Source organism: Thunnus maccoyii, chromosome 17 (assembly GCF_910596095.1).
Source record: "Thunnus maccoyii chromosome 17, fThuMac1.1, whole genome shotgun sequence".
Classification (NCBI taxonomy): Eukaryota; Metazoa; Chordata; class Actinopteri; order Scombriformes; family Scombridae; genus Thunnus; species Thunnus maccoyii.
In genome coordinates this window covers 8,791,328-8,813,835 of record NC_056549.1, presented here as the reverse complement: position 1 = coordinate 8,813,835, position 22,508 = coordinate 8,791,328, and the positions used below count along the sequence as shown (strand labels likewise).

The window sequence follows — 22,508 nt, the reverse complement described above, 5'->3', positions numbered from 1 at the left end:
CCATTTGATCCAATGTATCTACAGGGGACGCTACAATAACATTATAACCTGATATATTTCTATTGTCTTGAATAAAATAAAACTTGGTACACAAGTTCTTCATGAGAATGTGTACGACACATTGAAGTATGGCACCAATAGCCCCACCTTGTGGCCATTAGTGAAACACCACCATACTACTTACTAACTGCCATATCTCATATCTCATATAAGTCTGTGGCATTTGATACAGTATAGATTTGAAAAATTGCTGCTGGAGCAGCAGTTGCAGCGGCTCTTTCAACTTTTTGACTTACCTTGTCTCATGTAATTTTTCCAGTTAACTTCAGCTCATACTTCATATCACATCTGGAAATTGAATTGAAATGTATTGAAATAGGTCTTCTGTGGATTCATTGGTTTCAATGTTTTAGACAGATGACTTTATTAATGATATTTTTTAGTTTTTTGTAAAATTAGATTATTATTTTGTTTTAAAAATTAATTATAGTGTCACAAGAAATAATTACCAACAAACTACCAATTAAGTCATATAAACTCAATCAATCAAACTTTATTTATATGGCGCCTTTTGTACAGGTTTACAGATGACTGGCAAGTCAATAATAAGACATGACAAATGTAAACAGTATAAAAAGAATAAACATAAAAAACAATAAAATAGATCCAATAATAATTCTTTCAGCCTTTTCAGGCAATTTATTTCAACTTCCAGCTTTGACAGTATTAAAGTTTAGCTTCCAGCTTTTCTAGCAATTTATTTAAACTCTAAGCTTCTTAAGATAATGCAGTACAGCTTCCAGTTCTGCCAGTTTTACATTTTTTCAGCTTCCAGGTTTTTCAGCTGCAGTGCAGTGCATTTGAGCTTTCAGCTTTTTCACGCAAAATTCATTTCAGATTTCTGCATTTTCAGCAATGCTTTGCGATTTACTTCAGCTGTCAGCGTTCACATGCATTTCGTGCAGAAAAATGCATTTTCCAGTTTCCTTTTGTTCTTCCTTTTCTTTTTTAAAATACATGTGTGTCTGTTTGATACTGACTCATACTGTTTGCGTGTGTGTGTGTGCGTGCTTATGTACAGTGGCTCATTTAAGTATGTGTAATGAGTGTTATCAATCAGAATGAGTGATTATTTTCTGTATGTATGCTTAGAAAAATACAAAGGTGTGCTTGTGAACATAGATGGTTTCTTCCTTCTCAGATTGTTGTATTCGAATAATTTCAAGGGGCCCTCCACCCCTTTTACACAGAAAGGTCAGTTTACTCGTCATGGAGAATACTGCTGTTGTATAATGTCTTCTATGGCTCTGGAGGGAGATAATGATGCTAATTATGTCATCAGTGGTATCTCAGTTTAGGCCATCAAATATTTGGCCAAACACCTGTATTATATAACTGGGATGGAGTTTGAAAGATGAGGGCATTTCACAGTTAGGAAAGGTCAAATGAAAGATGCTGTTCAGTCGCATTATGGGAATAGTAGGATCCAATGTTTCTGAAGCTGAACAAACTATAGGACACTGTACATAATATTACAGGAAACCAGTGATACATTTTGTATTTTCAAAACAGGATTAGGAGACACTCAATATTACATGGATCAGGAGCAAATATATTTACAATACATAAGGACATCCCTACTTTTGACAGAGCTTTTTGACTTTCCAACAAGACAATTACAGTAAATAACAGTCACTTTAAACAGAGGTTCTGGTTTGGGGACCCCTCACCACTTGGGCCCCCGGACCTGTCCTAAGTAGGCCTGTGCAGTAATCCATCCATGCCGTGTATATGGTATGTGTGTCAGTGTGCATGTATGTACGTGTGCACATTGCATTTAGCCTTTTGTTTATTTCTATCTGGCAGAAATGCCTCCCAGCATGGAGGCACAAACAATCTAGAGCCGCAGCATCACTCACCTCATCTTCTGTCCTCTCTTTCCTCTCCGTGGTATTAAGTATCACTCACTGCTACTCCAACACTGTCAAACTCAATTTCAAAGTTTTTCATCTGCCAAATCCAGCTGCGTTTTCCGGCTCAGATTCATGATCACGCTGCGGTCGGGAAACAGAGCCAGAAAGACGTCAGTATGATTGGCGAATCTCGACAAGCCAGTGTAGCATTTCAAAGTCTGCTATCGTTCCTGAAAACACACCAGCCCCGGCCCAGTTTTTGGCTGCCGCTGCGCATAGAGAAGTCAATAAATTTCTTAATTAAAGGAATGCATCTCAAATACACAGAACAGTCTTGTATTTACCAAGATTAAAGTTGTGGATTTGAATTTGTTTTCATACATTCTAATTTCCTGTCATCATCTATTCGTCACAAAGGGAAGTCTAGCTTAACGAAGTGCTTTCTTAACACGCTGGGAGTGAGATTGTGTCAATGCAGCGACTAGTCTCCCAATTTGCCTCTGCTGGAAAATGTAATATATTTGCCAAGGCTGCTAATCAAAGCAAGCTGAGTGAAGAATATGTGTGTAATTTATGACATGTTAAATTTGGCTGGTGTACTTCCCCTCACTGCGTCTCTCTGCATCTCCACCCTGAAATAAATTTCATTTAAGCAGAACAACACAGCTTGGGACGCAGATTTCTGACCATGGGAAATAGTGTTGTTGTAATGATAAGAATGCTCAAGGCAAGTAAGTCCATATATTAACCCCCCCCCCCCCCCTTTTTTTTTTTCACTGGGTGTTTATTTACCTTGGAGATGAATGCACCGAAACTCCCTCCGGCCCGGGGCTGAGCTCTCCTTACTTGGGGCTGTGGAGGAGATGAGCTTTCTAAATACAGAAGGAAAAAAGCAAAGCAGAGTCAGTCTACCTTTATTAAACCTGTTTTACTCTCGCTGCCTGCTTTTCCCTTGCAGTGCTACTCCTCCAAATTGAAGTGATCCTTCGGCTTGTGTGTTCATACTTATGATTCCATGTTTGGTGCCAGTGATCATTACAGTAATGTGTGCTCAAATTGATGTGCATGCCTCATTGAGTCTGATGAAATCAATATTTTAAATAGGCTGTTTTTCCAATTGATGAAACATCTCAGCTCAGCAATTACGCTGCACAAACTTCAACAATGGGTCTCACATTACTGCTAAATAAGAAGGTTCAGTTTGCCAGTAAAAATGCATTGTAACATTTGTTTTAATTAACATTTGTTTAAACAAGTGACAATGTGTTCAAGTAATGTAGATCATCCAATAATAATTATTTTATTCAAATGTCCATAAAATTGCAAGTGAAATCATCTCTATCAGGGTGATTGTACTCATTTATTTTGAACACAAATTTCCAAAAACAGTATGTCAGATACTCAGGATTATCCACAGAACTACTTTCTACTGAAGAAATAGTCCCTACAAAAACAGTGAGTTACAGGGTCACTGTTTCTGGAAAGGCATGCTGCTGTTGAGTTTTTAGGTGCCATTTTTCAGTGCTCCAAGCACTATAAACAAAATGTCACCCATATCCATTGTATAGGGGTGACAAAATAAATCTCAGAGATAAATATCATAAGTCATGGACAAAAAGGACAAAAACAGCAAACTAGATATCACTACGGGCAAGTGAGTAACTTAGGTGAACTATCCCTTATGGAAGCAAGTAAAAAAAAATCACCTAGAGAGATTGATTTCACTTACATCTTGTTACTATTGGATGATCTACAGTGCTTTAACACACTATCACCTGTTCCATAAATTCTCTAGCTAATCATGGGTAATTCAGTGAAAACAAGTGCAAGTAAGCCACTGTAGTGCCCAAATTGTACCACTCCTTTGTGCTGTGTATTTGTTGTGCTTTACTATATAATGAGATGTTTCATTAATTTGTAGTACTGAATTAATATGTTTTGTTTGTCAAAAAAAAAAAGATGCTGTTAGCACTACAAATGTTATTCTGTTCACCTCCATTGTGCAGTTGTGCGTAGGCAGAATATCTCAGACATACAGTATATCCCTTGGCTAATACAACCAGAGCCACTGTATGTTTTTGGGGGGCGAACTGACCCTTTAATATTAGTAAAAATTGTAAAAATCAAAGTTTGGTGCCAGACTACACACCGCTAAACTTGATCTGTTGTCTTTGTGTATTGCCCTGAGAACAGAGACGCCTGTACTTAGCATAACTACAGCGGTCAGAGTGCAGAATCAGCAGTTATATGGAGGAAGAAGGAGACTGATGTCTTGTTGATAGCAGTTTGACAGGAATAGTTATTTGCTTTCAGGTGGGATGAACCAACAGAGTGTTGTTGACATGCAAAGACAAAAAAGATTAAACTGCATCTCTTAGACATACATGTGGATTTCATGTGGACTGTGGTTGTGTGTGTGTGCGCCTGTGTGACTTCATTTTAAGTGCATGCCCATTTGAGTATGTCGGCATGCATACAGTATTCGTGTGCATCTTGTGTGTTAGCGTGCGGGTGTGACTGCTGCTCGTGTGTGCGGGACTTTATGAGATAAACAGGACATGCTCCGAGGAGTGGGACGATGGCCAGTGGACACAGCTGAGGAGGCAGCTGTGAGGAGGAGGAGAGGTGGTAGGAGGGGAGGCGGGGAGGGGAAGAAGAGAGAGGGAGGGATGGGAGGAGAGCAACACACTGTGGAGGGCAAAGTGCCCTGACAGCCACAGGAGTCGCAGAGTGGGACCTCTCCAGGCTTGACAGATGGACAGACAGGGCTACGCCCTGCTGGCAGACTCTGGCTCTTGATGCCAGCATGAGTGCACAGACACATCAGCGAGCACCCACAAAATGACACTAGCACATACGTAAGCATGAAGAAATGGCCACATACTGATGCACAAAATCACAAAGAGTGCATGTGTGACAGCATGCGAAGCATACTATCCAGAAATTCACAAACACTCATAAATTTCCTATCTCCTAACTATAAATGTCCATATCAGTCCACAGATAGCGTCCATATTCACTCAGACACTTGGTGCAAAATGTGTTTCCCACATACACTCAGTGTCTTCTCATCCCAGCTCACAAGGACGATCGCTAACTAGCAACAGTCCACACATGTTGCGTTTAGTAGAATTACTGACTGAGAACAGCTCTAATACATGGCTCACTCTCCCGTTATAACAGGGTTACACACTGAGATAAAACCCCTGGCTCTTAACTTGGATCAACAACAGTAATTTAACAGATTGTACTGAACTTAAAACCAGCACTTAGCGTATCTCTGTTTTCCACCTGTTTCAAACGTATCAGACTGTTTCTCGCTTTTTCTAGTCCCACCCCTCTAATTGGTGCCTGATTGGCACCAATTGGTTAATAACAGATTGGCACCAGGCTACCCAATAAACATCAGAAGAAAAATGACCCGAGAGGTTCAAAGACTACTTAAAACAGAGGACATTTCGACATCATACCAAATTATAAATTAATGCAAAAGTTATTACACTTCAGCGATAATTTAACCAGCATATATTTCAAGATATACCAACTGTTAACTGTAATACATATCAAAGAAATAATATGCAAGCAAAATGTATTATGTAAACAAAAAGTAGTAGGGTACTACATAACAAAAATATGCCTTTCTCCTTTGTTTTACTTCAGTGCAGAGTTGTGCCAGAGAGAGAGCGGGGGCTGTCTGAGGCCATTTGTCAGAGGGAATAAAGGTGCATCAAGTCCAAAGATTTTATTTCTTCGTTTCAGGACAGTGCCCAAAACCGCAGGGAGTTAGTGGGCATCGACTTGTGTGTAGATCAGCTCGTCTTTGCCTTTCACCCACATGGGACAAAAAGGACAGCATTGGCAAAGATGTGAGACGTACAGCGAAGCTTCTGGAGGCAGGAAAGAGATGGGGCAGAATTCAATCAGAGTTGACCATCTGCCAGATCACTTGTAACACCAAAGGTGTTATTCCCCTGTGAAATATCTCCTGACTGGAAGCGTGTGGCTCGTGTGGCAAGATTCTGACAAAGTTAAAGCTTAGCTGTACCATGACATGCACTTTTAGTAAATCTTATATAAAAACTAGATTTTATTGTAGCACCATTTGGCTGGGTTAGCATTTCTGGAACAAATTATTTACATTTTGTACTGTATTTCTCAACTCATAAATCAATTCCTGACTTAATTCATTTGGTTTAATCCTCATTCCTGAACTTCACCTTCTTGGTGATTAAAATACAAACAATAAACTCATTTAAAGTCTATGGCAGCCCTGTGAGTCTGTAATGCTCACTGTAGCACATTAGCATGCTGCATGTTAGGATGTCAACATTATGTTACACTAATAAATGTTAACATGCTTATATTAAAGAGGACAGGTTCAGTAATGGTGGAGCACCAGTTACTGGAAGTTAAAGAGCTACAGGATGAAATGCAAAGATGATTTCTGTTGTTTTTGTGGTTGCCAGCAGCATTTCCTCCTGTGGACAGTCACAGACAGAGATTTTAGTCTTTTCTTGCTTGTTTAAATGTTGCACTCTTTGTCTTCCTCTCACTATTATTATTATTTTTATTATTAATGTTATTATAATAACTGGATATAGTTATGCTCAGACCTGGGTTTGAAGTTACACTTTAAAGATTTACTGTAACAATTAGCATGTTAGTATGTTTATAAGCTCACCAGTTCAGTGAGCATATGTATTATAATGTTCATCATGTTAGCTTGTTACCATGCTGACATGATAAAGTCTGTATGATAACAAAGGTAGTGTGGTAACAAATATTTTGCATGTTGACATATCAATATGCTTGCACCGAGCATTGTTACATGCTAATGTTTAGCATATTAGCACATGAGCGACTTTTCATTCGCTTTATCTGTAACTAACATGCTAGTATGCTATGCTAGATTTAGTCTCAAAGTATAGCTAAAGCTGACAAGAATACAGTTTAGAGTGATCCTGTTATGAGCTAAAGAATTACATACCTGGAATTTCTGACCTGCTGGTGGTGCTAGATGAAATATCAAGGGATTACCAAAGTCATTGGAGCGAACAACATCACTATCTCCAGAGCCGTTCTGTTCATCAGCTCTTAAATTTACACCTGTGGGCACCAAAGAACCATGAGTCCAAAGCATACTTCTCAGTCGATGGTTCAGTCAGAACTGCTTAATCACTCACAAGTGAGTCCCTGAACATTTGTTTTGTCTAAGTAATATTCAGTCACAGTGGTAGGAATTGTGCTGATTTTTCAGGGAGATGTAGCTGCCATCATCACAGTTCATTGGACTTTTTGATGAATCCAGCAGTTGTCAGTGTATGGCTATATTGATATTTTCTTTTTCACCGTCAATACCAACTGAACTGTAAATATCAGTTGATGCAGAGAACGGATCGAATTCATTGCTTTAAATTAAACTTTTGGTTTGGGGTTAATAAACACACTTTGTGAAATATCACTATTTCCCTCTGAATATTTATTCACTGGCATGAAAAAAGGCAGAAAATCATAAGTTGGAGAGGAAGAAACTCACCAACAACCTACTTTATCAATGTGTGTGGCTACCCTTGATGACTATTTAAAATATAATTGATGCAGAAAAAGAGCACTCAGATGTTTAAAAATCACAAATTTGCCGTTCAAATAAAAGCTGTACTCCTTGCTACCATGGAGTATTCTCTTCCTCTCTTACAGTGCTTTACAAAACAGTGGAATAAAGCAAGCAGAGGGAGAGAAGAGAGAGTCTGTGAGGCTGAAAGAGTGGAAGATGAAAAAAGGAGGTGAAGTAGGAGGAGAAGTAGAAAGAGGAGGAGTGGAGTGATACCATTTAAATTGATTCCACGACCTGCAGGCCTGCATCCTGTCACGCTTTCTTGCAGCTCCAGTCCTCTGCTGTTCCCATGCAGGGAGCACATCTGAGGAGATCCATCCTCTTTTCCTCCTCTGACTCTCCTAGGGTAGGTATTTTCATCTCAGGGTATTTCACAGCTCTTCCATGGCCATCCTCTTCCCATTCTCTTATCTTCCACAGCGTCACAACCATTCAGCTACTGTAGGCTTCAGCAAGGAGCCTGAGCATACAGTGTTTTTCACAGAAAAAACTGTGATTCTTCCCCTCTCTCCCCCTCCATCTTTTCTCTTCATGCCTCCATCCCGTGCCTGCTGCTTTTTTTCCAGCCTGCCATCCCAGCGTGCATTCCCTTCACATCTCCCGTTCCCTGTTTCACTTTTTCTCTCCTTTCACTTTCTCTTAATGACTTCTCTTCCCCATCTCGCATCTCCTCCTCTCTTCAGCCTCTTCCTCTGTCCTCCACTCTTTGTTCTTCCTCCTAGCCACATGTTCCCTTTCTCTCTCTGCCTCTGACTTGAGTGCCATTTGATGAGACCTGGATTGAGAGCGGTGGAGTATCGGTGCCGTGCAGCAGTGCACCCAGGAGAGGATGTCAGGGAAAGAGACAGGCCCTCTTCACATTAAATATCATCTGACACCTAATCTGCTGCACCTTCTGCCGCTGTGATGAGAGGAAGAAACAGCCTCCATCTTCCCCCCTTTGGTTCACGTTGGTAGAAGAAGAAGTGCCACGTAATTAATACATCAAGACAAAGGCTGTTCAGAGCCTGTCAGTCTTTGAGAGCAAGAAAGAGGGGGAAGAAATGGGGACAGACTTTTAAACAGCACCCACATTCACCAAAGGATGAAATCAACCAAGGGCACAATTATGTCAGAGACAACAGTCTTTTTGGACAGCCTGCTATCTGTCGCTAAGTTGTCACAATTCTCTATCGTATCAATATATCACATGGTTGATTTGGCAGCCAGATCATAGGTTTCTAGTGGAGATGCAGGGTAGTGGCCAAGAAAACAGCCTTTTTATGATTCAACACAGGCTGTGGGGCCTGCACTGATGCAGTTGCAAATTGAAAAATGAATGAGAACTGACAAGTCTCCCAGGGAAATCAATCCGATAAAATAGGTTTTCAATATGGAAATGCTAGGGAGATGATCACCTGGAAATGGTCACAGTACATTTCAGATTTTTCATTTTTTGGGATAATGAATTGGTTTGTCCTTTGGGGTTAAGAACCTGCATCATTTTAAAGGACTGAATTTGATTGAAAATTGAAATTCCCCTGATGTTTATTAATATAGTTGTTAAAGTTATAATCCTCATGATTTTCATCACATCACACCTAATTTCGATACTATTCATGACTGGCATTTATTCTGCTATAGCCATAAAATCTATTTGCACTCCTTAGGTACCTGTCTTCATAGTAGTTTGCATTATCAGTGCAATTTACTACTTCTGGATTCAAACGGCATGCACTTGCACAAGGGATTCATGCATGCATGAACTGGACTAAATTACAAATTTTGCCTACAGTATGTTGCAGGCATTTTGAAGAGGAAGCATATTTGTGTATAGCTACAGTGAAAGGTAAATATTTTATAACTCTGGTACTATTAAGATGTTTTAAGCGTTGCCAAATCAACCAGAACATAAGGAATATAACTTTAAATGAAATAATGGATAAATCTCTTTAAGCGTAAGAAGAACCAAAAATGTCAACTGGCAGTTTTATATTAATTTAAAAATTAACTCTGAGGAGTAATTTTAGCTTTTACAACCAACTCTGTTTGATTCTATGAGGCCTGAGCTTGAGACATGTATTGCAGTCACCCATCAGTCACCCATGGGTGCTGTCACAGAAGCCACAAAATCATTCTCAGTCAGATTTCAATGTGGGTCATATGATGCCTTCAGAGACTAGACTTTTGCCTCTGCTGTTTCTAGAATTAGGGGGAAGCTTGTTCTTGTATTTAAAATTGGCTGAACTTCCTAAGATCATAGAACAAACACATGTGAACACTGGTTTAAATATGACTTTTTTTTTGCTTTAAGAAATTAGGAAAAGGAAAGGAAAGGAAAATAAAATACTCCCCTACAACCATTGCCAAATGGTCTTGATTATGAAGACATCCATTGCACTTAATATTGGCTCAGTCTGGGCTTCTTCTTTGCCGGGAAGGTTTGATGTGTCTCGACAGGCAAATGTGAGCCTCCACCAGCACTCACAGTGGTTGCCAACTGGCCATCTACCCTGTCAGCCAGGTTTCCCAAAACCCCCAGAGAGGCTACACGACCTGAAAAGCATCAGTGTCTGGGAGTTCATAACAATGCGACCCAACCTCTCTCTCAGCCATTTGTTTCTGCCACTTTGGCACTGAGAGAATTGCTCTCAATCTCTTGGAGGGAGTCTGGCATTGCTGCACCCCATCCATCACAAGTCCTCTCTCCAGCGGATGGACCACTTCCACGCCTGTTCTCCCGCCTGCATGTCTGCCACTTTCCTCAGCTGGATGCAGCCTCCGTGTACTGCAGTCATCTGCCTCTGCCTGTTGCAATTAACCCTCTGCACAGGCATAGATCAACTGGGACACTGGTGGACCATTTTTTTCTTTGTTCTGGCATACAGGAATTGACTTTGATGACCAGTGACCATCAGCTGTATGTGGCTGTAAAGGCTCCCTTGGTGCAAGGTTCTTCCATAAAGCTCCATATTTGGTCTCTTGACATGTGAAGTGAGATTTTTGACCAAACTCCCTGAACTGCTCTGACTTTGAAGTAGACCTAGTTTGCAGCAAAACATTTTTGTTTGGATCAAACAGCTGGATTTGCCAGCAACTTTTAAAGCTCCAAATACAAAGCTTGGAAATACTGAAACATGAATCTTTCTCAAAGTGCATGGTTTCTCATTTTAGGCCCAGTTTATTAAAGAGAAGACTTCCAGGCATGCTACAATGTAAATAAGAGCAATTGCAAATATAGTGTATGGCAAATGATAGAGTAGAACATCCCAAATGACACCTGGATTTATCTGAAAAGAGATAACACACTGCATGGATTCTTAACGACAAAGCAAGTTGTGTACAGTAGATGTCAAACACGTATGGCTGTGTGGGTGAAATAAGCTCTATTTTGGAGTTAATGACATGTGCTGGAGCAGCTGTGGCCTCATAAGCTGTACTGTAAGTAGGGAGACAAAGCTTTTATTGGAAGTCCCAAGAGTGACAATAATCCCCCAACAACAATAATCGGCTCTCTGGCCACCTCTGACCTCTGACCTCCCTGTGGAGCAGGAAAAAGCAAAGAGAGAACTTCCACTTGGAATAGAAAATATCTCCAAAAAGGCCACTCTTTCACTCTCTTCTCTCTTCAAGCACACAGCTAAAGGTTAAACCTCTGCCTACAGTCACTCATTATAGAGTTCCATGTGCGGATAGGCTAATATGTGTGTGCATGTGGGTGTGAGACAGAGTATAGGGGGAGAGGGGGTTCTTGGCTTGTGTTGAAAGCGGTTAAATCATTGCACATAGTACCAAAGTGGCACTTATAGCACATAAACGTCAGTTGAAATGAGTTGGTCCTTGGTAGCCAGTGTAATATGCATACGGATGAATGTGTGTGTGTGTGTGTGTGTGTGTGTGTGTGTGTGTGTGTGTGTGTGTGTGTGTAATAAGCAAAGACGGTTATAAACAGAAAGATGATTCAGTTAAGCATCTGCTCACATCAACTACAATTATCAAGCCTTGAAAATATCCAAGGAAGACTTTCCTTAGTACTTCTATTCCATTTTTCTCACGTTCCCTACAATAACAAAATGGATGTCTTTCAAGTCACTGAAATGACAGCACTTATAATCATTTGTCACAGCTCAAGTAAAAATATGCTTTTTTTCCCCCCTCCAACAGGCCTCATCTTGCAGCAGATTGGAGCTTTTCAGCAAGGCGTTAGATCAGCAAGGGCAGTCGCTCACACTGCACAAGCAGGTGATGATTAAAGGCTGACCTTACTCTTAATTAGTGGCAACTGGGAGATTTCACTGCTTGGCTATGAATCATGGGAGGAAAAAGCAGCCGCCAGGGAAATGTTACCTAAGTGATTAGGTGAGGGGTGTAAATCAATAGTGCCGTTGACCTGCGAATGGAGTGGCAGAGAGAAGTGAGGTGCGAAATGAAGATGGAAAAAAGAATGAAAGGACATGATTAACACGACTGACCTGCTCCTGTCTCACGGACAACAGCGAAGGTACTCTCAATCAGGGTGAGTTAAGGAACTGAAGGCATTAATTGTCTTTATTTTTTTATTTAATACAAAAGAGCTGACATCAATAAATATTTTGTTAATGGCTATGCTTGATGCCAGGCTTTTTAAATTCCAAGCTAAATCTTTATAGCATGATGTTAAAATACAGAAGACCATAATAACACTTGTACCTCAGAAAATATGTTGGCAGGCTAGAAAGTAACAAATTTGTATGCCGATAACATGATTGAAATTTGGCTACTATTATGGTAATCATGTTTTGTGCACAAATTCATAAGAAGTAGTAGTCTCCACTGCTACAGAGTGAGAAAGAGGAAAGTAGTCATCTCCAGCACTCTGGCTCAGATAAAACAATTAATCTTACACTGAGCACTCCACCCGAAAGCTAAGAAAGGGGCTAAATGGCTCATTGAAATCTGGAGCTCTAATCGCTTCTGTGAGGCAGTTTGTGCCAAATCAGTTGTTGATGCTTCATTCCCCTTCTCCACTCTAAATGGGCGAAACTCTTAATATGTAGCCAAGGTCAGGAGACACATTAGTTATTGAAGAGTGGAAATCAATAGCCAAAGCAGTCCTTGACAACGCACAGCCTGAGAATGGCTAACTACAACTTTTCTGGCTGTGGCTGTAGGTTTAGGTCTGTGTGTGTGTGTGTGTGTGTGTGTTTTTCAATCCGAAATCGCTACAGTCTGTTGCATGAGAAAAGTTTTTGTAAGACTGTTTGAAAGATTTTCACAGCAACCAATCCTTTGAACATATTTCCTCCAACAAATTATGTTAAAATAGAGTTACATTGTGTTGGCTAATACATTTCCTTACATTATCCACTCCTGGAAACTAAAGAATGATTAAGGTCTTATAGGGAGTGTGCTGTTAACAACTTGTTGTGTCCCCCAAATGGCCAAAATTAAATTTTATTACAACTTGTAATAACATGCACTCAACAAAGTAATTGGTAAGATCTGGAAACATGGCGACATCACCACTACAACCTCCAACAGATCAGGAAATATGAGTGGTCAGAGTTTAGTTTCGTTTGGAGGTAAAGTAGAAAGTAAGCATACCTGAAATGTCAGTAATAATCACCCTGTTGACAGAGTGCGCACAGCTACAGAAAGTATCGTGGGTCAAATCTGAACCAGGAAGTTGGTTTGAAAACTGTGATGGATGCTAACAGTTTGGATAATAATTTTACCAGTTCTCCAGTTTTCTCTTCCATATAAATTTGGCTAACCTGCAGGTTTCTTTAAAACCTGTCTGATTGTGTTTCTTCCCCTGCCCAAATTTCTTCTCAGCAATTTTGTCCAGACATCAGTAATTAACAATCAAGTTGAGTACAATAGTCTTATTATTGCTGATAGAAATGATGGCCAAAAAAGATAAACAAGTATGTTTTTCGCCCGTACATAATTGCCAAAACCGTAACGCTTGTACATAAAAGTAGTTCAAAGAAAACAGTGTGGTTCAGAATGAAAGGAATAAATTACAAAACCAAAATGAAATACAGCTTTAAGACTTTCAACAGCAAGATATGTATGTTTAAAGGGCTTTTTAATGCTCATCTCTAGTACTAAATGCCACATTTGCAGGTCAATTTAAATCAAAATCAATTTACTGAATCTGCTTGCAATTAAATACCAGTTCCTAATGCCCCATGAAAATATGGCCTGGGCACTGGCTGTGTGATTCTGTCAATTCAGGTGGAGATGAGTCCCACGTGGCTCATTTCACTCTTACACACATACACACACACACACACACACACATACACCTACACGTCCAGTTATAATTGACTCTATTGAGCAGGAACAGCATGCTTTCTCTTTGCTCCAGCACTAATTGGGTTCTGCGCCCTTACTTTTTACATGAAACACATTTTATGGAGCAATTTAAAATACGTAGTGCGGCATAATTAGAACGAGATGAGGGAATGAGTGGGATCTGTGCCATGACAGCAGCAAGATGAAATTTTCTTTTATACACTTTGGGTGCTCAATGGTGAAGAAAATCATTTGTCTGAAAAGAGAGACAGAGTGGGTTTGGACAAAAAACTTCAGATCACCCTCCATTACAGTGTAAATATTATGCGACCGCATGGAGTGAGGCTGTAAAATCTGTCTGATGAGTCGATCTAAATGGGGTCATCCATAAGCTATTTTTGTAAAAGACGAAGGAAGGAAACACATGAAGGTAAGTAATGATTAGCTCTCGGGAACATGTGCTGTTACTTTCATAAACTCACTCCTAATGACTTATTTGGCAGTTGTTGTTTTGACCTGTGTGTACTGTGTAAATGTTCAAACACTGAGGTGATGCCAGATGTTTGGCAGACATGTGTGCACATTAATAAACAGCATGCACACACATGCTTGTGCACACATACAGATGCTCGCACAAATCCGCACATCCACAATAACATCTACACACACGAGCTCACACACAGGCTCTCTCACTTGACATCCTGTGGGAGTCACCGGGGGAAGAGTCATTTTTTTTCCCTGCCTGCTTGTTGATATTTGTCCTGTCAGCTCTCTAAACCAACTGCTGGCTCCTGAACAGACCTGAGCGAAACACTTCAAACACTTGCAAATATTTAACATCTTGAAATAGGATTGAATTTATTTTTGTGCTAATAAAGGAGCCTTCAAAGATTGTTAGGTCTCGTAACATTATTTTGGGATTTTTGCTTTGCATTATAGTAGCTAATTAGCTAGTGACATACAATACTCGGATATGTCTTCAGGTCACCAAAGAATCGTATGTTGTATTAGTTTAGAGGGACGAATGTACAGAGTTTGAACTGTGTCGCTAAAACAGATGCCTATATTTGGGGACCCTTCAGCTCGGTTTACACTATGCTAGCACGTCTAATATTTTGCTAGTTGCTGAGGTAGTGAAGTTGTTGGTGCTAGTCGTCTTGTGTGTGGGTAATTTTAGGTAGTTATTGCTAGAGTAGCAGCCATAGAGGTGTTTTCATGATTGAAGGCAAGGCGTGTTAGCTGCCATTAGCCTGCTAGTGACTTTGTGTCTTTCACGGAGGTCCATTTAGCCGTTCGTTTACTGCCTGTGGGGATTGTATTTGCTCGATAGTGGATTAAACTTGTATTTATCTCTGCAGTAAGTAGTTATTAATTTTGTTGTGGTTTTGCTGTTGCTTGTTTTTGACTTTAAGTAGCCTATGCGCTAGGCGGGGTAGGTAAGTTGACCCTTGTGGTGGCTTTGTGTACTGTTAGTATGGATGACTACTTTAAATGTCAACGAATTTAGTCAGACTTATTTTGGATATTGTGATTTGTGAGAACTTCTGATTTAAAACAACAGTCAGGTGTCCATATGTACACTGAAAGAGTTTTTCCTCTCTGTAATCAGTCCTCCTGTTCATACTGGCTATTAAAAGATCCTCTTCAAATGTGCTTTTCTGCCAATATTGAAGTTGCAGACAGGAAACGAGGGAAGAGGGAAGTGCATGACATACAACAAAGGTCCCCAGCTAGACCGGAGACATTGTTTTTATGTGATTGTGAACCCGTCCTTTTAGACAGATCAGTAGCTTTCAGTGGCTCTATATTTTAAGGGAGAGGTTGATCCACAGCTGAAAGCCTTGTACTTGCCAGATCCTGTATTGAAACAGCAGGAAAAGAGAGAGAGGGAAAGTGATCATGTGAACCCAATACTCAACTTAACACAACTGTATAACAAATAAATAAAATGTTCCTTGGCACAGTGTATGTCCATACTGCTCTTCATTGTTCAAACCAGTAACACTAACCATGTCCACTAGCACTGATAAATCCCAGCATATCATGTTCTATAAATAACACGTTCCATGTTTAATAACCTTGTATGACCCTCAGGAACCACTTTAATATTAAGAGCACTGATGATTATAGCAGTTATTGAAGCCGTATGGACAGAAATCTGGGCCCGCTAATACTCCCAGTTATTCATAACTGCTGTGGCTGCATCTGGTTTCTCTCAGATTTAAATCAATCCCTGTCATGATTCACCCTGAGAAACAGCACGGCAGCTCGGAGGTCCTCGCAGAGCTTGTGTATCAGAATCGCTTCTACTCGGCCAGAAGATCACAAGTACAACCTTGTAAAATTTTGCAAGCTTGGAAAGTTTTGTTTAATTGTATCCAGAATGATGACTTTTACATGGAGATATTTTATATCAGACATTCTTGTTTTATTGCAGTGGCAAAGTCGGGGATTTCTAAAGGCTGGCCTTCTTTTGATGGTGCATGAGCAGTCAGACATAGACCTAAAATAACTGGAATTTTTGTAGAGAGAGCAAGAGTGCTGTATTTATTTATCTTCTTCCTTTTCTTATTTTACAGCACATGTACTCTGTTAGAAATAGAAAACATCAGTTTATGATTTATTATGAGGCTCCAGATGATGCTCATTTAAGCCATTTACACAACATGGGTTACGCTGTTCGACCAAATAATACATTTGCAATATGTGCATTTTTCAGATTGTGTTAATCAACTGCAAATACTTGACTGTGTATTACTTAGTGTAGTAGCGAAAATGCTGCCTGGTTATATACAAATGTTTAGTATGCTGAACACATTTAGAAACCAGTTGTTGACAGTTTTATTGCAATATACAACTTACTTATTACTTAATAGTCCCACATATACTACTGCTGAGAAAAAATTAATAGTGCAACAAATATGTATTAATCCACGAAGGAAAATATCCCCAACAAATGCACTATTTACATTTGTTTGGGTATTTTGCTAAATCCTACAGAGCCCACATGTTTTTTTTTGACAATAACAAAAAATTATAGTAGTATAACACCAGCTTTATCAGCTTTATCACCAGCTTTATCCTTTAAATGTGATTGTTGCAGTACTTGAGTGTTACCGGAATTACAATAAGTATACCTTTTCAATTAGTCAGTTCTTTAAATTGTATTTTAATATTGGTTTTGGCTTTTTATACAAAAGCAAAGGACGAACAGCTCTATTGTACATATACACAATGAAACTTTAGCAAGTCTCTGGAAGCTGTGAATGTGAATACAATATTAGCCTCAAAATTAGTTTTGAATGCCTGTCTGGCACCTAGAGTGAGAGAAAGAACATGCACAGCTCTGAGAGGCAATAACAGGTCAGATTTCCCCAAAGGTTCTGACACCGGCACCAAAATTAATTGCACTGTTCTGAAGATGAATAAAGGCATTTGTGCTGTGATTAAGGAAGCCAGAACGCTCCCTCCCTGCAGGCCTGAACCAACATTCAGTAAGCCCACAGCACTGCCTGCCTGCTTGCCTGCCTGCCTGCCTGATGGACTTCCATGGAGCCGCAGAGCCTGACAGGAAACAGAGTGCCATACACACACACACACACACACACATTTGTATACGTCTCCTGCAGAGAAATACTCCCAAGCACTCACCCGCATGCACATATGCAGGCAGAAACCGCCCTCCTCAACCACACACACACAACGCTCAGTATGCATTCCAATGCACTTATACATAGACTGTAGTAAATGCAAAAACAAACCTGTCATTTGTCAAACAGCAGGACCAAAAGGAGAATGCACACAGTATTATCTATGAAAATGTGTGTATGAAGTGAAGAGGCAGCTGAAGCTCTTTGAACGAGGCTGTCAATGACAAGACCTGATAAGAAAATGTTTATGATACTGTTTGTGAGATCTGACTGTCTATCATAAGCAACAGAGCTGTTGTGTGATTTTAATCGTCACCTTGGGTGACAACAGGGCTGCAGAGTTTTATAGCATCTTGGTAGTAATAAACTGCAGAAAAGATAGCAGAGCCATGATGGAAGTTGTAGCAACTGTTGGAAGAAATAGGGATGAGCCTTTTATGAACATGGGCTTCAAATTTATGCGAGGAAATAATATTTACAATAGATTTTTATTTTTACTGTTAGTAACAAAGAGCATTTCAGGAGTAGATTCTTGTTGCTATTTGAAAATAGAAAAAAAAAGAGCATATAATTAAGAAAAAGCTGATAAACAGCCCACTGCAGTGAGTCATTTCTTCCATGAGCTGTCGGGGACTTTGAGTTTTTAACAGTGGTTTTCTTCTAATGTTTAAAAGCTTTTTGAATCACTGTGTTTTGATAGTTTGGCATCTTCATACCTGGATCAGTGTCAAATCCTATGAGCCTGAGAGATTTACTTTCTCTGGCCAGCCTTCTCATCTCCACTGAATGCTATGCATTTGATTGGTCTGGTCAACTCTTATTCTTCAGCCGCCAGCCAAATCGTTTGTGAGCAGCTTCTCACTCTCACGATTTTCCTTGTTTATGTTAAGCTAATCCCTCTGACAAACAGTGTTCCACTTTTCCACTTCTCTTACGGTGCTCCACTAACATTTTTGTTCTGCTTTAGTCTTAACCACCGTGTGGAAATCAGGAACTGCACAGTCATGACACAGGAATGAAATGTTTAAAAGCTTTTTTTTAATATTTCGTCATTTCCATCCTAATATTTGGCAGTTAAGAGAGGGAATATGTAATATTACGGCACGCAAGAAGGAGTTAATGTCTGTCTTCCTTTTCAACCTGGCTGAAGAAAAGTCTAAAAGCATAGCCTTGGGCCCCCATTGCACTCAAAGTACTGACATTTGCTGACATCCGGTGTAATATCATCTATTTTCAGCTTTTAAGGGTGCTCTCATTTTCCAACTCTTAAAAAAAAAACATAACTCTTAGATATTTAACTGGGTTTGCCCTTGAATTATCCAATTGATCTCCACCCATGGGTCTCTCTACACATTTGGCTTTAATAGACGCACCCCAGCGATTATCTAATACAGTGTTTTTTCAGTGGCTGGGTTGGGACACAGTTGCAGTTCCAGGGACAACATAAATTTCCAAATGACTCTTGAGAGATTGTTGTCAAGACCTATTAAAATACCAGCACTTTTCAGAAATTAAAAGAATGCAGAATATATTACTGTATTGTAGGTTATTCATTAAAATCCAATATTTTGCTAAATTACCATGCAATATGTACAGCATAAGCTTTGTGACAAAACATATGCAGCCCAAGAAAAAAGGTTTAAATATCACTTGTTTAAAAAAAATGTTACTTAGCTCACAGGAACTGTTTAAGTTTGCATAAATTGGTCGTACTGTTGCATTTTTAGCAGCCTGGACAGCTATGTCGGTCTGTTGATCCACCACTTTGGTCCAGACTGAAATATTTCAACAACTACAGGATGGATTACCATGAAATTTGGTACAGACATTCATATCCCTCTCCGGACATTTACTGTACACATGTATCACATAGAACATATAGTTCCAGCAGAAAAAAAAGTCTGTTCATCAGTCATACAGTATAACTTGATAAAATGAGTCAAACGTGCCATTTCTTGTGTCTCCTACTGCCTCCTGGCTCCAAGTCTACATTTCAGGAAGAGCTGCACTTCACTCAGCCATGACCGCAGCCTCAGAGAAAGCTGCCAGGCATTTCTCCTCTCCGCTCCTGATGTCATCCTATGAAAAAAAAAAAAAGAAAGAAAGAAAAAATAAATACTTCAATGTCATTTCAGCATAAGTAGACACTAGAGGAAAGCAGAGATTAAAAAAAAAAAAAGTGATTGAGAACCAGGACTATTTAGAATAATACAATCTGCCTCAGTACTATGACTCTGCATCCCTCAAGGTAAAACCTCTACACAGTGACACATGGTGACATTTCACAGGGTCGGCCAGTAAGTTATGACGTGTAGCAAGACTTTTCTCTTTCAAGCTGTGATAAGATGTAGTGCTAACCACGGACGTTATTCTGAAGCTGATTGCATTATGATTGGAACCATAACGGTGGTCTGCACAAGGTGAGGCATGTGAGAATGTGAAAGCGGAGGTGAGACAGGAGTGGAGGCACTTCATCCGTCAGCAGCCTGTCGGTCTGCTCGGGTGATTCGTGGCAGCCATTTTGTGTCAAAATCTCACCACAAATCAGTTTGCCCTGAAGAGGAGACGACACTCACTCTGTCTGGAGACGGTAAACACAGGAATTCTCAGATGTGTGTTAGAGATATGGAGGAGGTGAGTTCAAAAGCTGCTACAGAAAATACACATTGAATGCTTTTCATTTACTCGACTCGCCAGCTGCTCTTTCCCTGCAGTTCTTTAATAATTCAGAGCCAGAAGACAGGAGGCAGCCATGTTTGCTGTATTTATCTCCTGTGTTTGTTACCTTAGCACCTTGCAGTATGCTGTAATTGCCATACACACTGCACCCAGTGTAGTCACCTTTAAAAATTATTTATTTGGTTGTGGCAAAAATAAAAGTCTCTTTGGTCTGGAGTCACAGTGCCACTCCTGTGCCATGACCAAACTAGCACATGAATTATTTTCATTGGAAGTTTCTTCCCCTGTTTCCCATCTTGTTTTTATCACTTCTCAAGTTTTTAAGTGTGCGCCGTCACCCCGGTTTTCCCCCCATCCTCTCCCCTCTCATTTTGAGACGTAACGTTGGCAGAATAATGGAGAATTACCCTGTCTATAAAAAGCTTCTGAAGTCAGGAGGTGCACCACTGCCAAACGACACTGAAAGCAATTACCGTATGTTTCAACACCCTTTTCATAGGAAGGGATCTGTCTCGAGGGCCACTCACCAGGCGTATGAGACTCATTTGGTTCACATTACCATATCCTGCCGCAGCACAGTCGAGCCCAGGCTGTCACTGCCTCATCTATTCAATGTCTTCTGTGTGTGATGGTTGTGTCCTTGTATTATAAGAGGATAAAGGGGGGAAACTTGCATGCAAACATGGCTTTGTTTTCATTTCCCTGCCATCCTGAAAGTGTTCAAATAGTCATCTAGCGAGGAGTGATTCCCTGCTACTCCGGTGACCCTGTGTGAGTGAAAAATTAGATTTAAAAAAAAAAAAAAAAAAAGAAGGATTCTCTTCCTTGTCATTCTGGTATCGTCGGGGAATTGTGAATTCAGCAGATAAAGGTGAGCCTCGCCGCCTTCCCCTTCTCAGAGAACAAAGCTATTGTTGAATGTCACAAAAGGGGCAAGAGAATTCTCAATAAGACGGAGAAAAGATGGCGTGATTTGTTTCTCTCCTGCTGTTTCGTCTCCCTGGATATTTCCACCACTGCCTCCCCTCACACACACATACCCAGTGTCCTACACTCTACACTCCTCCTCCTCTTCTGTCCCCTTCTGGTACTTGAACTCTGTGTGGGTTTTCTGTTAATTGGATTCAGATTGCAGAGATAATACAGTCTATTGCGGAGCGCTGCTTGGCTCTGCTGCGTTGGGTTTTCCCGAGTCGGGCCTCGAGTTAATGCCGTTGATAAAGTAAGTACAGTAGTTACACAGAGGAGGCTGTGTGAGAAAACAGTCTGCTATGCATCTGCTCAGCAGGCGGCGTAGCCAGCAGGAGGAGGTCACCCAATCATTAGCGCCCTGGGGATGATGTCATCCCGCTGTGCGCTGAACGCCAGTCAGCTTCCCGCACACATGTGTCCCTGCCTCAGAGAACGCATCATCACCGCCGTCCTGCTGAGTCAGCTGCATGTTGGTTCTGTGTGTGTGTGTGTGTGCTGTGGTAGTGTGTGTGTTTGCATAAGGATAACTACTATGTTCACAATGATTACATAGATGCACAAACATCTTCGTCTGCATGAATAAACTGGAAAGCACACCAGAGGAAGCTTTTCAGGCTGTTGCTGCCACATGTCAGACCTTCAGTTGTCAATTGATGATCACTTTGAATAAAATTCAAGCTACCTGCCCCGGCTGTCACCATGACAGCTCAAGAATGTCAACAATAAAATTATAGTGTAATTCTACCACTCACGCATTTGAGTCCCGAGGGAGAGAAGAAAGACTTTGTTTCCATGGTTATTCTGTTTGTTTGCACACTGCATCTGACTTTGACTGAGATGAGAGAAAGTCTTTGTGTACTTGTTTATGGGAAAATGTGTGTTTTGGAGTGGCCTTGTTGCTTCTGGTGGGATGAGGAATGCGAGTTTCCATCTTCGAGGAATCAGCTAGGAGAGAATTGACGTAAAAAAAAAAAAAGCAAGAGAAGCTGAAAAGAAAACATAAAGAGAGAGAAAGATCCATGAGGGGTGGTGCATCAAAAGCTGCACATTTGTTTTCAATTTCCCGCAACGATCCCTGAAACCAAATCAGAGCAATCGCATTGAAGGACAGAATTGGCACATAATGCGGTCTTCCCCCCCTACATCACCCCGTTCTGCCGTTCTCTAGAATAATATTTTCTTTCACAGGCAAAGAACATGTTTGATCATTCCTTTTATTAGAGACGAGGCTTGCCTCAGAAGTGCCTCCCTCCCGCCGCCTGCCCGCCCGCCTGCCCGCCCGCCCTTTCTCACCACTGTCACTGTCTGTCCGTCTCCACCTCCCCGCCGCTGTGTGGCATGGCACAGGGAAAGCAGAGAGGGAAAAAGACCCACACTCGAGGGCTCAGATGTGGGATACGGTGCCAAAGCGGGCCTCGATTC

The 22,508-nt window shown here is 40.6% G+C and overlaps 1 long non-coding RNA gene across 1 annotated transcript; it reads right to left on the bottom strand.

The window, feature by feature from the left end:
- Nucleotides 1-603: 603 nt before the first annotated feature.
- Nucleotides 604-7,242, bottom strand: LOC121882616. The gene is made up of 3 exons (XR_006092129.1): nucleotides 6,901-7,242; nucleotides 2,706-2,785; nucleotides 604-2,054 (listed from the first exon to the last, which is right to left on the bottom strand). It is a non-coding gene; the product is annotated as an uncharacterized LOC121882616 (long non-coding RNA).
- Nucleotides 7,243-22,508: the final 15,266 nt, after the last annotated feature.